The following is a 15,565-nucleotide window of genomic DNA, read 5'->3' as shown; positions in this document are numbered from 1 at the left end:
GCTTGTCGGGAGGCGGAGCGCTGGCGCCGCAGGGGCCGGGCTGGGGCTGGGCAGCGACGGCTCTGCGGTTGCTCTCCGCCGGGGGCGGGGAGCGGAAGGCGGCCGCCCGCCCCCTTCCCCTTCTCTCTCCCTTTCCCCTTCCCTTCCGGCAGGTTCTCTCCAGCGCGCTCCCACTCTGACTTGGGCCCGGGTGGGATTCCGAGGGGTCGGTTGGGAGGGCGAGTCCACTGCCTGGGGAACGGAAGAAGCTTCTAGTTAGAATGTTTCCCCTGTAAGTACTGCCTGGCAGTGCCGCGCCGCGCCCGAACTGAGGGAGCCATCTTGTCGCTCTCTGTCTCGGTTTTGTATCGTTGCCTCCATCTGTGTCGGTGTGTCTGTGTTACTATTATCTGGCGCCTTTTTTTTTTTTTTTTTGTCTATGCCTGCCAGGGTCTTAAACTCCGTCCTCGGTTTCCCCGTCCTCATTGCCCCAGGCTCTGGAAGGCTGCGCAGTGTTGGAGGGACAGAATGACCTTTCGGCCCTGAGTCCCCGGTGAGTTTTATTCGGAAGATAGCGGTTGGCTAGTCTCCATCTGTGCTGAGTGCAGGACTGGAGTGCAGTGAGCTCAGACTGCAGCAAGGGGCGTGTGGGTAAAACCCAGGAAAGACCTTACCAACCACAGGTTATGTGTGTGACACAGTGGGTTGAGCAACCTCGAGGACTGTGTGATTACTTCCCCCAGGGAATTCTTAAAACCGAAAGGGCACTATTTGAACCAAACAGGAGGTTGAGCCTTCCAAAACCAAAGAACCAGGGCATGGGGGAGAGGACTAAGGAGGCTGGCACTGTTTTATGACTGACTGGAACATCCTTGTAAAAATGGTGGGTCCTGTAAGTCTAGCCTCACCCATTCCTCAACGTGTCTCCACCACCTCCTCTGTACTCCAGCTCTTTTCCCCAGGACATTGAACCATCCTGTACCTGTATGTGTCAGACAGAGAGCCTGTCTTTCACCCTAGGACTCCAGCAGCACTTTTTTTGGGGTACCATTTACTTTACATTTGGAGGATGTTACCCGGTAGAAAGCAGCCCATTACCTGATCCAGCCAGGCTGCCTGTGAGCACATTCTGATCCACTTCCTCTCTGGAGGCCTTGAGGACTGGACAGTGTCTGCATGTTAAGTACTTCACAGCAATCATGGAGCATGTAGCAAAATAGGTGTAACATTCTTCAATCAATTTGGACATGGCCCTACCTGAAACTAATATTATGTGTCAATTATATCTTAAAAAGAAATCAGACACGGCCTTGAAAATCCTTATTGTAGCTGAGAGGGAGAAATAAGAGTACTGGCAGAATCCTGGCTAGTGTGGCTCAATTGGTTGGGCATCAGTCCGTGCACTGAAAGGTTGCATTCCCAGTCAGGGTTTGGTCTGTTTCCTTCTCACATTTCTCTCTCCCTCTCACTTTCTCTCTCTCTAAAAATCAATTTTTAAAAATCAGAAAGAAAGAAGGAAGGAGAAAGAGGGAGGGAGGGAGGGAGGGAGGGAGGGAAGGAGGGAGGAAGAGAAAGAGAGAGAGAGAGAGAGAGAGAGAGAGAGAAAGAAAGAAAGAAAAGAAAGAAAGAAAGAAAGGAAAGAAAAGAAAAGAAAAGAAAAGAAAGAGAAAAGAAAGAAAGGAAAGAAAGAAAAGAGAAAGAGAGAGGGAGAACTGGCAGAACATCAGATGGTGGGGGTGCCTCACCCTATATAACACTTAATACAATGTTCTGCTACACCTCCACCCCACAATTAGAAGATTCCAGTCCGGTAAAGAGTAGTGAAAGAGGTGCAGGCCTCCTCTTTTGCAGTGAGAAAAGAGTGCCAGATAGGTTGCAGGGAGAAGAAGAGGACAATTTCCATGGCAATTGTATAGTTAGAGGCCCAGCCTTTAGCTAGTATAGGGCTTCAGTATAAGGGTCAGCAGCAGTTAACTACAAGCTCTGCTCTCATCAAGTCTGACAAAGAGGTTAGACAATAGATCTGAATGGTATAGGGAAGAACCACACACTGATACGGGCAGATATTCAGGCCTATGATCTCAGGCCCTCCTAGAATTGGGTCTTACTACTTAGAACTGCAAATTTAGACTATGATAGTACTAAAATTACATATATATACTGAATGAGTGTTCAGCAGGCTCTTTTTTTTGCCAAAGGCAGACAATGTTATAGAAAGATTGGCTACAGGTATGTCTTAATTAACCTTACTCTTTCCTGGTTTAACAGTAATCCCAGCCATTGGACGATGATGCCAGTATCATCATTATATTATCTGAAAATATTTTCAAGTGTCAAATGGTACAAAGCACTGAACACAGTTCTCTAGAAAACTATGAAGTGTTAGCATCTATGCTCCAGAATTTTACAACTGAAGACAGAAAACACTGATGCACATGTATGTGTATAAGGTATTGAAAGCTGGATAAAAACATTAAAGAAGTACATTTACATATGAATTACAAAGTATATGAAAACTTATTTTCTGTTTAGGAATAATATGCTGTGGCAGGAGCTACTAGTACAAGGATGTCATTCAAGGGCCCACCTGAGGGGACTATTGGGAACATGCAGTATGTATTACTGTGAGGCACTGTGTGTAGTATAGAGCCCACTGCAGTGTTTGATTTTAACTGTTGACCCCTGCCCAGCCGGGCATGGCTCAGCGATTGAGCTTCGACCTAGGATCCAGGCGATCAGGGTTTGATTCCCGGTCAGGGCACATGCCCAGGTTGTGGGCTTGATCAATGACTCTCTCATCATTGATGTTTCTATCTCTCTCTCTCCCTCTCCTTTCCTCTCTCTGAAATCAATAAAGAAAACAAACAAACAAACAAAAAAACTGTTGACCCCTGGACTGCCCAGGAATGATTTTTTGGGAATTCTCCTATTCTATAGTTTTTTTGCATACTCTTGTCGTGCAGCATTGGCAGATATAGTGGTTACAACGCAATGTTTTTCAAACTATTTGTGATGAAGGATCCTTGAATTATGGAAGGGGTCTCTAAGGATCTACCACTAAAAGAGGTTAAAGGACATGCACAGAAAGGTAATAGTATAGGCTTGTTCCTTGGGTGGAGAAGGTAGTATAAATCTCAAATGGAATGAGAATAATTGTAGTCTTGGCTAAGTTTAAGCTAGTTAGGTGATTCTCAGCTCCCAAACCAGCTGTTCCTGATCATCATCAGTTCATAATATGCAGTGATAAATTACCCAATAGGTAAATTATGCACATTTTAACAAAGGGGGCTGTGTGTGGAATAACAAGTGGATGTGGAGAAAAGAGAACCATGGTATGCTGTTGGTGGGAATGTAGATTATTGCAGCCACTATGGAAAACAGTATGGAGGTTCCTCAAAAAATTAAAAATAGAATTACTGTATGATCCAGTTATTCCACCTCTGGATATTTACCCAAAGAAAATTAAAACACAAATTTGAAAAGAAATATGCATCACTATGTTCATTGCAGCATTATTTACAGTAGCTAAGATATGGAAACAACCTAAAAGTCCTTTGATAGATGAATGGCTAAAGAAGATGTAATATATACTATGTATAATGGAATATTACTCAGCAATAAAAAATGTAATCTTACCATTTGTGACACTATATATGGAACTAGAGGGTATTATGGTAAGTGAAAGAAGTCAGAGGAAGATATTGTATGATTTCATTTATATGTGGAATCTAAAAAACAAATGAACAAACTCAAAGATTCAGAGAATAGATTGGTGATTATCAGAGGGGAAGGGGGCTGGGGGGAGGTGAAATGGGTGAAGAGAGTTAATTGTATAGTGATGGATGGTGACTAGACATATTGTGGTGATCACTTTGTTGTATGTACAAAGATGGAATTGCTATGTTGTATATGTGAAACTAATATAATGATATATATCAAAGTATGAGGGGCATCTCTAAATTTTTTTCTGCAAATTTCATATTTGGCATTTAAATTATTGAAGTTGTCCTCATGAGAAAATCATAACTTTATTGAAATTACACTCATCATGGAATTATGTATGTGGGGGAAAAGAGGGCACCATAATCCTTTCAATGCTTAGGGTCTCAATAGGACTTAGACCAGCCCTGATAATTCATAAAGAAAAGCTATGCCCGGCCAGGCATGGTTCAGCGGTTGAGCATCAACCTAGGATCCAGGAGATTACGGTTCGATTCCCCGTCAAGGCACATTCCCGGGTTGTGGGCTCCATCCGCAGTGGGGGGTGTGCAGGAGACAGCTGATCAATGACGACCCTCTCATCATTGATATTTCAATTCTCTCCCTCTCCCTTCCTCTCTCTGAAATCAATAAAGGTATGTTGAAAGAAAGAATGAAAGAAAGAAAAGAAAAGATATTGGCTCCTCCCTTACTTCTAGACCAATGAATGTAATTAGTTTTTCTGGGGATCTGAGTTTCTTTGGCAGAATTCCAGCCTGCAGTGCTGGATTGCATGATCTTATCAAATATCCAAAAGAGCTGCATGTAGCTCAGATTCCAACCCTGTACTCAGTTCTGCCTATAAAGTGTTTTTTATACAGAAAGAGGAGTGTTGGATTACAGGATTGCTGTGTCATAGGCTATCCTTGGCTTTTGGGCAGAATATTAGGATCATAATGTATACCAGCATCTATGAGGTCACCTCTTAGCAGGAACAGCTGGTTTATCTGCAAAGGCATTGAATAAAATAACCTCTGAAAAGGCAGTGAGTAAAATAATCTCTAAAAAGGTTGAGATGGGGAAGAAGTCTGCATTTATTACTATGTCTGGCACACAGAGGACGCCCACAATAAATATTTGTTAAATATTTGTTCGCATTAAGTAATGGGAAGAGCAGAGGCACTGGATTTACTCTCCCCCTGCAGAGCATTGCAAAGGACAATAAAGAAATTTCTCTTGCCTGGCTGGGCGTGGCTTAGCGGTTGAGCATCAACCTAGGATCCAGAAGATGGAGGTTTGATTCCCGGTCAGGGCACATGCCTGGGTTTTGGGCTTGATCACCAGTAGGGGGCGTGCAGGAGGCAGCCAGTCAATGACCACTCATCACTAATGTTTCAACTCTCACCCTCTCCCTTCCTCTCTCTGAAATCAATAAAGATATATTAAAAAAAAAAAAAAAAGGAAATTTCTCTTGCCCTGGCTGGGTAGCTTGGTTGGAGTGTCATCCCGATGGGCCAAAGTTGAGGTTCAATCTCAGGTCAGGGCACATACAAGAATCAACCAATGAATGTATAATTAAGTGGAACAACAAATCAATGTCTCTCTCTCTCTCCCTCCTTCACTCCCTCCCTCTCTTTCTAAAATCAATAAATAGAGAAAAAAGAAATTTCCCTTTTATCTGTCCTTCTTCCCCACATTCTTCTTTTTAAGAAAGAGATTACTGAAAGTGAAAAAGAAACATTTATGGATACTATTTTCTTTCTTTTTTACTTTTTAAATTTATCTTTATTCTTGAGAGTATTACAGGTATCCCATTTTCGCCCCCAGATGATCCCTTCCACTTCCCTCCCACCCCCTTGCCAGGCCTTCACCCCGTTATTAACTGTGTCCATGGGTTATGCATATAACTTCTTTGGTTAATCTCTTCCCACCTTCCACCCCCCTTCCCTCTTTCCTCTGAAATATGATCGTCTGTTGCATGCGTCAATGTCTCTGGATCTATTTAGTTCATCAGATTCTTTTGTTCATTAGCTTCTTCTTAAAGAAGACCCTTCAACTTTTCCTGTAGTGCTGGTCTGGTGGTGATGAACTCCTTTAGCTTTTCCTTGTCTGAGAAGCTCTTTATCTGACCTTCAATTCTAAATGATAGCTTTGCTGGGTAGAGTAATCTTGGTTGTAGTTCCATGTTTTTCATCACTTTGAATATTTCTTGCCACTCCCTTCTGGCCTGCAAAGTTTCTGTTGAGAAATCAGCTGACAGTCGTATGGGTGCTCCCTTGTAGGTAACTAATTGCATTTCTCTTGCCGCTTTTAGGATTCTCTCTTTGTCTTTAACCTTTGGCATTTTAATTATGATGTGTCTTGCTGTGGGCCTCTTTGGGTGGTTCTTGTTTGGGACCCTCTGTGCTTCCTGGACTTGTAAGTCGATTTCTTTCCCCAGGTAGGGGAAGTTTTCTGTCATTATTTTTTCAAATAGGGTTTCAATTCCTTGGTCTCTTTCTTCCCCTTCTGGCACCCCAATAATACGAATGTTGGGCCTCTTGAAGTTGTCCCAGAGGCTCCTGATACTATTTTCATATTTTTGGGTTCTTTTTTCTTTTTGCTCTTCTGGTTGGGTGTTTTTTGTTTCCTCATGTTCCAAATTGCTGATTTGATTCTCAGCGTCTTCTACTCTACTGTTGATTCCATGTAGATTAGTCTTCATTTCAGTTCCTGTAGCCTTCATTTCAAATTGGTACTTTATTATGTTATCAATTTTCTCAGTTATTTCCCTAACAGTCTGCTTAAACATCCTTATAACCATTATTCTGAACTCTGTATCTATTAGCTTGCTTGGATCTATTTCATTTAGTTCCTCTTCTAGAGATTTCTTCTGTTCTTTCCTTTGTGGCATGTTTCTTTGCCTCCACATTTTGGCTGCTTTCAGGTGTTTGTTTCTATGTATTAGGTAGAGCTGCTATGTCTTCTGGAATTTGTAGAGTGGCTTTGGGTAGTAGGTGTCTTGTAGGGTCCAGTGGCTCAGCTTCCCCAGTCACCTGAGCTTGGCCTTCTAAGTGCTCCCCTGTGTAGGCTGTGTGCACTGACCTGTTGAAGTTGAGCCTTGGTTGCTGTTGGTGTCACTGGGAGGAATTGACCCCCCTGCCAATTGGCTGTGAGGACCAGCTGCAACTACAGTCAAAGAGCTGCTGTGCTGGAGACACCCTTATGGATCAGGATTTACTTAAGTGGAGCTTTAGTGTTCACTAAGTGCACCCCTTGAGTGTGTCACTCGTGGATGTGGTAGGGTTATAATCCAGCATGGTTGAGTCTGAGCACCAGGTGCGCTGTCTCTGGGGCCTCCCTGGAGGTGCAAAGTCAGCCTGTACCAGTGCCTTGCTCAGGGCCACCCAGCATGAGCTACACAGCAAACCGTTGTTGGTTGCTACTTGTGTTGGGCTTTGCGTTGTCCAGGAGAGGCCAAGCTATGAGCCAATGCAGGCTGCTGCTAGTGCCAGGCCTGGGGCCACTTATCAAGCTGTATGGGGCCTGCTGCTGCTTGTTTGAGAGATTTTAGGAAAGTCCTAAGCCTGAGGCTCAAGAGGCCACTTGCATAAAAAAGCCCCTGGAAATGGCCTGGATGAGCTGCAGGTGGGGAGGGGCGGGACCTCCGGGAATCACTGGGCGGGGCCAAAGGCGTGAGTCAGGTGCTGGCGGTTCAAATATGGCGCTTGCCTGCTGGCTGTGTGCAGCGGGGACTCGCCACAGGAGCAATGGCCTCCGCCAGCCCTTCTGCCTGGGAGAAAGCCGACCCTCCACCTCTCGCCCGGATTTCAGGCAGGTTAGTTCCTCCCCGAGTGTCCCAGGTCCTTTCAGGCTGCTGCCCGGCGCTGGGCTCAGAGGGAGCGCGTCTGAGTGAGTCCGTGCGCGGGCCCTTTAGGAGGAGCTGCTGGGGCTCCCGCAGCCTCCAGGACCCTCAGGGACAGTCCCCACTGGTTTCACGGCCTGGAGTTGTGGGGACGTCTCTTCCCGGCTCTGGAGCCCTGGGCTGAGGGCCTGCTGTGGGCCTGGGACCCCTCCCTCCTTCGGGGAACCTCCGCCACGGAGATTCCCTTCCGGGTTTCAACCGCGGCACCAGGTGTGGGCCCACAGCCGGGTCTCCACAATTCAGCCGCGATTTAGCCCCGCTCCGCCCGCGTCTGCGCCCCTTCTACAGCTCTCGGTGCTTCTTCAGCTCCCTGGTTGTAGGGCTTCTGTTCAGCGACATTTCAGGAGGTTCTGAGTGATGGTGGTTCTGTATTTTAGTTGTAATTTTGATGTGGTTGCGGGAGGCGGCGGGTGCAGCTGCTACCTACGCCGCCATCTTGTTTCTCCTCTGTGGATACCGTTTTCCCTTACCCATTCCATTTCCCCGTGAGATGGAAGTTAGCATTTGGCTATGGCCTCTGATTCCATCTTTTTCTTTATTCTGAACAAAGCTACCTCTTAGTGCAGGGATCACTAAGAAATTTCTTATAGTGAAGATGACGGTGGTAAAGAGAATCTAAATCTAAGTGTAAAACTTAGTTTTGAGGCCATGTCTGTGTGTGAATTAAATTTTGCATTTTGTTTCAAGGTATTCATAGAATAGAGTTATTTTCCTTCAAGGAATGTTTGGGTGGAAGAAATGTCACTTTACAAATGTTCCCTTTCCAATATCAGTACATCACAAATACTTTTTCTCTTCCTTTTCACCAGTTCTTTCTTGAAGATCCTTCATAATATGCCCTAACTTTCCTTTATAACATTACTTCTTGCAAATACCTTGCATTAACTCTTTCATTCAGTCAATCTGAGCCAATTGCCTTTCCTCCAGTCATTCTTGTACTTTCTGTTCAGGCTGTCTTTTTTTCCTTTAAATGCTTTGTTCCCCTTAATTCTCATCCAGGAATTTATTTACCTTTAATATCTTATTTTGTAAATTTGACTTTGGAATCATACATGTTCTACATAAGTATAAAACAAAATTAAATCAAAATGACCAACCTGACGAATAACTTGATCCAGAATATATTTTTTAAAAATATCCAAACCAAAAAAACCAGAGAACTCAATTATAAAGTAGATGATTTGAATGGATTTTAATAAGAAGATATACAGATGGCCAATAAGTACACGAAAAAGTGTTCAACATCATTGCTCCTAGGGAAATGCAAATTAAAACCACAGTGTAATCTTAATAGTCACAAAATGACAAAAATTAAAGGACCGGTAACATAAAATGTTAGCATGGATGTGGAACAAATAGAACTTTTGTATATTGCTAATAGCAGAGTGAAATGTTAAACCACTTTAGAAAAGTATTTGTAAGTTTCTTATAAAATTAAACAAACATCAAGTCTGTGACTTAGAAATGCCATTCTTAGGCATTTACCCAAGAGGAATGAAAACATATTTTCACAGAAAGATTTGTGATGGCTGGTCATAAAAACTTTATTTCATAGTAGCCAAAAACTGGAAAAGACCCAATGTCCATGAATTGGAGAATGGGTAAACAAATTTTGGTACCTTCAAGCAAGAGAATACAACTTAGTGATAAAAAGAAACTAAAAATACATACACATAGATAAAAAAACAAAAACATTATGCTGAACAAAACAAAACACAAAAAAATACTGTTATTTGTTCTCCTGAAAAGTAGATACCAAGACATGATTAGATGTGTAAGAGATTTATTGGGTGAGTATATTGGTTATCTATTGCTTTGAAACAAATTACTCCAAAACTTAGCAGCTTAAAACAACAAATATTTGTTACCTCACAGGGTTTCTAAAGATTTGAAATCCAGGAGCAAATTTGAAATCCAGTTGAGTGGTTTTGGTTTAAGGTTTCTCATGTTGTTGTAGTCAAGTTGTTGGCTGGGATTACAGTAATCTAAAGGCTTAACTGAGGTTGGATGATCTGCTCCCAACATGGCTCACTCACGTGGCTATTGGCAGGAAGCCTCAGCTCCTCACCATGTAGGCCTCTCTGTAGGTCGATTTAAGTACCCTCATGACAGGACAGCTGGCTTCTACCAGAGCAAGTGAACCAAGCATAAGTAAGGCGGAAGCCACAATGCTTTTTAATGACATATAGTGTTGGAAAGTTAGACACTATCACTTCTGCTATTTATTAGAAGCAAGTCACTAAGTCTAGTGCACTCTCAAGAGGAAGGAAATTGTCTCCACCTTTTGAAGGGAGTGTCAATGAATTGTGGATATATTTTAAATCACCACAGGGAGAGATCAGGGGAAGGCAGAGCCTTCAGACCAAGATACACGTCTAGTATCTGGGGAAGGAGAGAGGGAAGGATTGAGGATGGGAAAGGAGGAGTCCTGTCCTACAGCATGGTTCCAAGAAAGGTTTGGCCAGGCAGATGAGGAGTCTTCAAATCACACACCTGTTGAAGGAATCTTGCATGCCACAGGACTGGGTCTGCCTTTGCAACCCTACTCTTCTCTGGCATTGGCTGAGATTAACCTGTGGGAAGTGTGGTTTTGGTACAAATGTGGGGGTAGATCCACAGTGACAGCAGCTGGGGTCATCAGTCAGTTATGCTCTCTGCAAGCAGATTTCAGCAGTGCATTTTCATGGTCACCACAAGTACATACTTTATGAATAAATTTACATGAAATTCTGGAATGGATAAAACTTATCTACAGTGATAGAAAACAAGTGGTTGCTTAGGGCTAGGGAGGGGATGGGAATTGATTTCAAAGGGGCACGAGGAGACTTACGGGGTGGTGGTGATGAAAATGTTTTGTACTGAATTGTGGTGGTGGCTACACACATATTTGTTGAACTCATCCAACTCAACAATTAAAATGGGTATATTTTATTGTACGTAAATGATATATAAAGTTTACTAAAACACATAGATAACATTTCATACTGACAATACCAAATGTTAGTGAGGATGTACAGCACCTGAAACTCTCATTTGTTGTTAGTGGGAATATAGAATTATACAACCATTTGGGGAAACTGGCAGTTTCTTATAAAGTGAAACAAATGCCTATCCTGTGACCCAGCAGTTCCATTCCTGGATATTGACTCAAGAGAAATGAAAATGTATGTTCACAAAAAGACTTATTCATGAATGTTTCTAGCAGTTTTTAAAAAATAATGATTCAACCTGGCTGAGTAGCTCATTTGGTTAGAGCATCATCCTGATACACCAATGTTGTGATATGCCAAGATTGCAGGTTCGATCCCTGTTCAGGACACATACAAAAATCAACTTAATGAATGTATAAGTAAGTGGAACAACAAGATCTGTTTCTCTCTCCCTCTCTCCCTTCATCTCTTTCTAAAATCAATAATAATAAAAAATAATGGTGCCCTAGCTGGTTTGGCTCGGTGGTTAGAGCATCAGCCTGTGGACCGAAGGGTCCCTGGTTGTATTCTGGCCAAGGGCATGTACCTCGGTTTGACCCTCGGCCTCAGTCAGGGCACTTGTGGGAGACAACAAATTGACGTGTCTCTCTCACATCAATGTTTCCCTCTCTCTCCCCGCCTTCCACTCTCTGAAAAGCAATGGAAAAAGCATCCTTGGGTGAGGATTAAAATAATAATAATGACAGTAATGGTTCAAAACAACCCAAATATCCATCAACAGGAGACTCTATAAACAAATTGTGGAACATGTATTCAATAGAATACTACTGAGCAATAAAAAAGAATGAACTACCGATGCATGCAACATGGATAAGTCTCAAAAATGTTATGTTGACCAAAGAAGGTGGACACAAGAGACTACATACTTTAGGATTCCATTTACACATAATTATTGAACACGCAAAACTAATCTATGATGATAAAAATTAGAATATGGGTGCCATGAAAAGCTCTCTGGAGTGATAAAATGTTTTATATATTCATTGATATATAGGTTTCCCAAATGTGTACATTTGTCAAAACTCATCAGATTATACAACTAAGAGCTCTGCATTTCAGTGCATTTAAATTTTACCTCAATTTTAAAAGGAAAATAAAGCAGCAGTCACTAAAAATAAAAAACAAAAATGAAAGAAATTAACCTGTGTATTAAATTGATAGAATTACTTCAAGTGATTTTAAAATACAGTAATTTAACTGTACACTTAAAAAATTTTTATTGTAGTAAAATACACATAAAATCGACCATTTTGATCATTTTAAGTGTACAATTCAATGGTATTAAATACATTCATAATGTGCACCCATCACCATCATCCATCTCCATACTTCTTTTCATCTTGTAAAATTGAAACTCTATACCTATTAATAACTCCTGATTTGCCCCCTACCTCCAGTCCCTGGTAACCACCATTCTACTTATTTTCTGTCTCTATGGTTTACCTACTCTCAGCAGGTCATATAAGTGGAATCATACAGTATTTGTCTTTTTGAGACTGGCTTGTTTCACTCAATATAATGTCCTCAAGATTTATCAAGGTTGTAGCATATGTCCTAACTGCACATTTTTAATGGAATATACCCTAAAGAAAAAAAATAACTGCAAAGAAATGTTAAACTGTTTTCATTAGTCTCATCTCATTAATAATAACATTGGTAATAACATTTTACATATATAATAGAATAAAGCAAATAAATAATTTATGTCAGTGTTATCAGAAACCAAAACATTGATGATAAGATACAAATATAAAATGAAAAAAGTTGGATAAAATTTTTGAAATCCTAAAATTTAATTGAAAAATGTCAAACAATGACCAATCCAGTAGCGATAAGCATTCCAATACATCAACCATCCAAATTGAGGTCTCTAGATGCCATTTACTACTAAAATGAACCAAGGCTTCTTAGAGAAACATCAGTTTCCAGATCTGGGGCAAGAAATAAACAAGATGAACCTGGAACATGTTATACCAGAAAGTAAAACACTATCAAAGACTTTTGGAATCATGTCAAAAGGATTTATGAGCTAATCTGAAGGGACTTCCACAGTCCAAAGATGGAAAAATATGCATTTCAAAGTTAACAATAACTGCAATGGATTGAAGTGCACCAAATGTGTTAAAATCTATGAGTTCACTGATATTAAAAACAAAAATCTCAGTCATTTTTGGAGTATGGTAGAAAATCTTAACTCATTATTTTGTAAACTGATTAAATCAAAGGGAAAGAATCAAGCATTTATCCTGCCTTTCCTTAGATAATCAAATGTTTGATGAAGGGAAAGTTCTTATAGAAGGGTTCCAACTAATTAATGAAGACTATGTTAAAATTAGAATATCACCATTTTGCAGCCTGGAGTGAAATAATGCAGCTAGGTAATGATTACCAGTGATTACTAAACTTTCAAGTAAAAATTAATTGTAACAAAACAAATTATAACAATTGCAACAAAACAATAATGCATTCAACCAGATGCTATATGTCTCCTGATGAAATGCAGTAGGAGGTATATGATACCCCTTATGAAGTGTTCCTGCCGAAAAAGAAAAAAGGAACATAAATCTGAACAAGTATATTTAACTATCAACTTATAGGAAATAAAAAGGGACAAAGAAATACATTAAATGACAACACAGGATGCAATCAGAAAAATCCATAATGTTGGAAATTTTACAGAACAAATGACCTGAATTGCTTCTTGGCCTTTTGGCTAAGATCATTCGTAGTTGTCTGTTCTTATCAGTTTAACATTAGAACAAATGACCTGGTTTCATCAACAAATAAATAAATTGCAGGGAATTAAAAAGAGAGATCATTTACAGATTAAAAGAGAGCTGAGATAAGAATTATCCAAATGCAATGTGCAAACCTTGTTTGGAATTGTAAACAACAAAAGTTATGGGACAGTTGGAGAAATTTTGAACATTATATATTTGATACCATTAAGAAATTAGTGTTAGCCCGGCTGGGCGTGGCTCAGCGGTTGAGCATCAACCTAGGATCCAGGCGATCGGGGTTCGATTCCTGGTCAGGGCACATGCCTGGGTTGCGGGCTGGGCAGCCAATCAATGACTTTCATCATTGATGTTTCTCTCTCTCTCTCTCTCCCCCTCCTTTCCTCTCTCTGAAATCAATAAAGATATATATATATTTTAAAAAGGCAGCTGAATTCTTAAAAAAAAAAAGAAATTAGTGTTAATTTTCTTCGGGTGTGTTAATGATGTTATGTTTTAAAAATTCTCCGTATTTTAGAAACACATACAAATATTTATGGAGGAAATTATATGATGTTTGGGATTTGCTTAGAAATAATCAGTTGAGGGGAAATGGGTGGGGATATAGATGAAACAAGATTGGGCATTTGTTGATAATTGTTGAAGTTTGATGATAAGTACACGGATTATTTTTTCTTTTTCTATTTTTTTTAAAGAAAGAATTTCTCCCAGCTTTTTGTTATAAGCAACGGGAAGGACATAGTTGCTCTAAACTGGGATGGCTGCAAGTGGAGCAGGTTTGGTAGAAATGACAAGTTTAGTTTTCAGCATGTTGCATCTATGATGTCAACTGGACATCCAGGTGTTTTGAGATACTGAATAGGCAGTTAGATAAATAAAGTTGGGATTTGATTGAGAGGTCTGGGCTGGAGATATAAAGTTGGGAGTCATTGGCATATTGATGGTAGATAGCAATGAGACGGGATGAGATCAAGGAAAGAGCAAGAGTAAACACTTTAGAACACGGTAAATGCTCAATAAATATTCATTATAACTACATGACTAAAATTCTTTTGATTTCTTTCTCTTTTGAACTCCTACAGCATTTAAAAAATATCTTGTATTATAGTTAGTTGGGTACATGTCTTATCGCCTCTATAAATTGTAAGTTCCCTGATGATAGGAACTAGATCTTAATCATTTTTATGCATACCACATGGAGCCAGATGGTGCCTTGCACATAAGTGAATTAAAATTAATAAATGAACTCAAGTTTGTGAGGAAATTTTGTGTTTGGGAGAAACCCAGGTTGTGAAGAAAGCCTGCAACTGATTGGCTGGCTGGAAAATTAAGCTGCCTGGAAGGGGAGCTGCCTTGGTGGCATTCTGCTACTGTGCTTCTAGGGCCTTATCTATACTTAGGTGTGGCAGAGTCAGGGGGCTCTGAAAAAGTCTGAAAAGTGGGTTAGAATGAGTAAAGATGAAAAACAAAATTAATGTGGTATATACATACAATGGAATATTATTCAGCCTTAAAAAGGAAGGAAATTCAGACACATGCTATTACAATTAAACGTGGATGAACCTTGAAGACATTATGCTAAGTAAAATAAGCCAGGCACAAAAGGACAAATATTGTAAGATTCTATTTATATGAGTTATCTAGACTAGTCAAATTCATAGAGACAGAAAGTAGAATGGTGGTTACCGGGGACTGGAGGGAGAAGGGAATGGGGAGTCATTGTATAATGGGAACAGAGTTTTAGTTTGGGAAGAGGACAAGTTCTGGAGATGGGTGATGGTTGCAAAACAATGTGAATATATTTAATGCCAGTGAACTGTACACTTAAAAATGGTTAAAATGGGCCCTGGCCAGTGTACACTGAGCAGTGGTAGTGCATTGGCTCAAGCACCGAAGGGTCTTGAGTTTGATTCCCAGTCAAGGGCACGCACCTGTGTTGCAGGTTTGTTCCCTGGCCCTGGTGGGGGCAAGTGAGGGAGGCAACCAATCAATGTGTCTCTCTCACATCAATGTTTTCTCTCTCTCCCTCACTCCCCCCCCCCCTTTAAAAATCAATGGAAAAAATATCCTCGGGTGAGGATTAACAACAACAAAAGGTTAAAATGGTATATTTCATGTTATGTATATTTTACCACACACAAAAATGAATAGGACAATGTGGCAAAATGTTAACAATGTGTGGATCTAAGTGAAAGATCATTATACTATTTTTTTACTGTACGCCATTTTTGTAACTTTTTTTGTTGCTCTGAGAT

The 15,565-nt window shown here is 40.7% G+C and overlaps 1 long non-coding RNA gene across 1 annotated transcript; it reads left to right on the top strand.

The window, feature by feature from the left end:
• Positions 1 to 77: 77 nt before the first annotated feature.
• On the top strand, positions 78 to 3,921 carry LOC308565231. The gene is made up of 3 exons (XR_014000015.1): positions 78 to 271; positions 430 to 532; positions 2,248 to 3,921. It is a non-coding gene; the product is annotated as an uncharacterized lncRNA (long non-coding RNA).
• Positions 3,922 to 15,565: the final 11,644 nt, after the last annotated feature.

The sequence above is a fragment of the Miniopterus schreibersii genome (genome assembly GCF_964146895.1).
Source record: "Miniopterus schreibersii genome assembly, chromosome: 1".
Lineage (NCBI taxonomy): Eukaryota > Metazoa > Chordata > Mammalia > Chiroptera > Miniopteridae > Miniopterus > Miniopterus schreibersii.
Note: the sequence above shows the minus strand (reverse complement) of the source record. Positions and strands in the feature narration are given on the sequence as shown.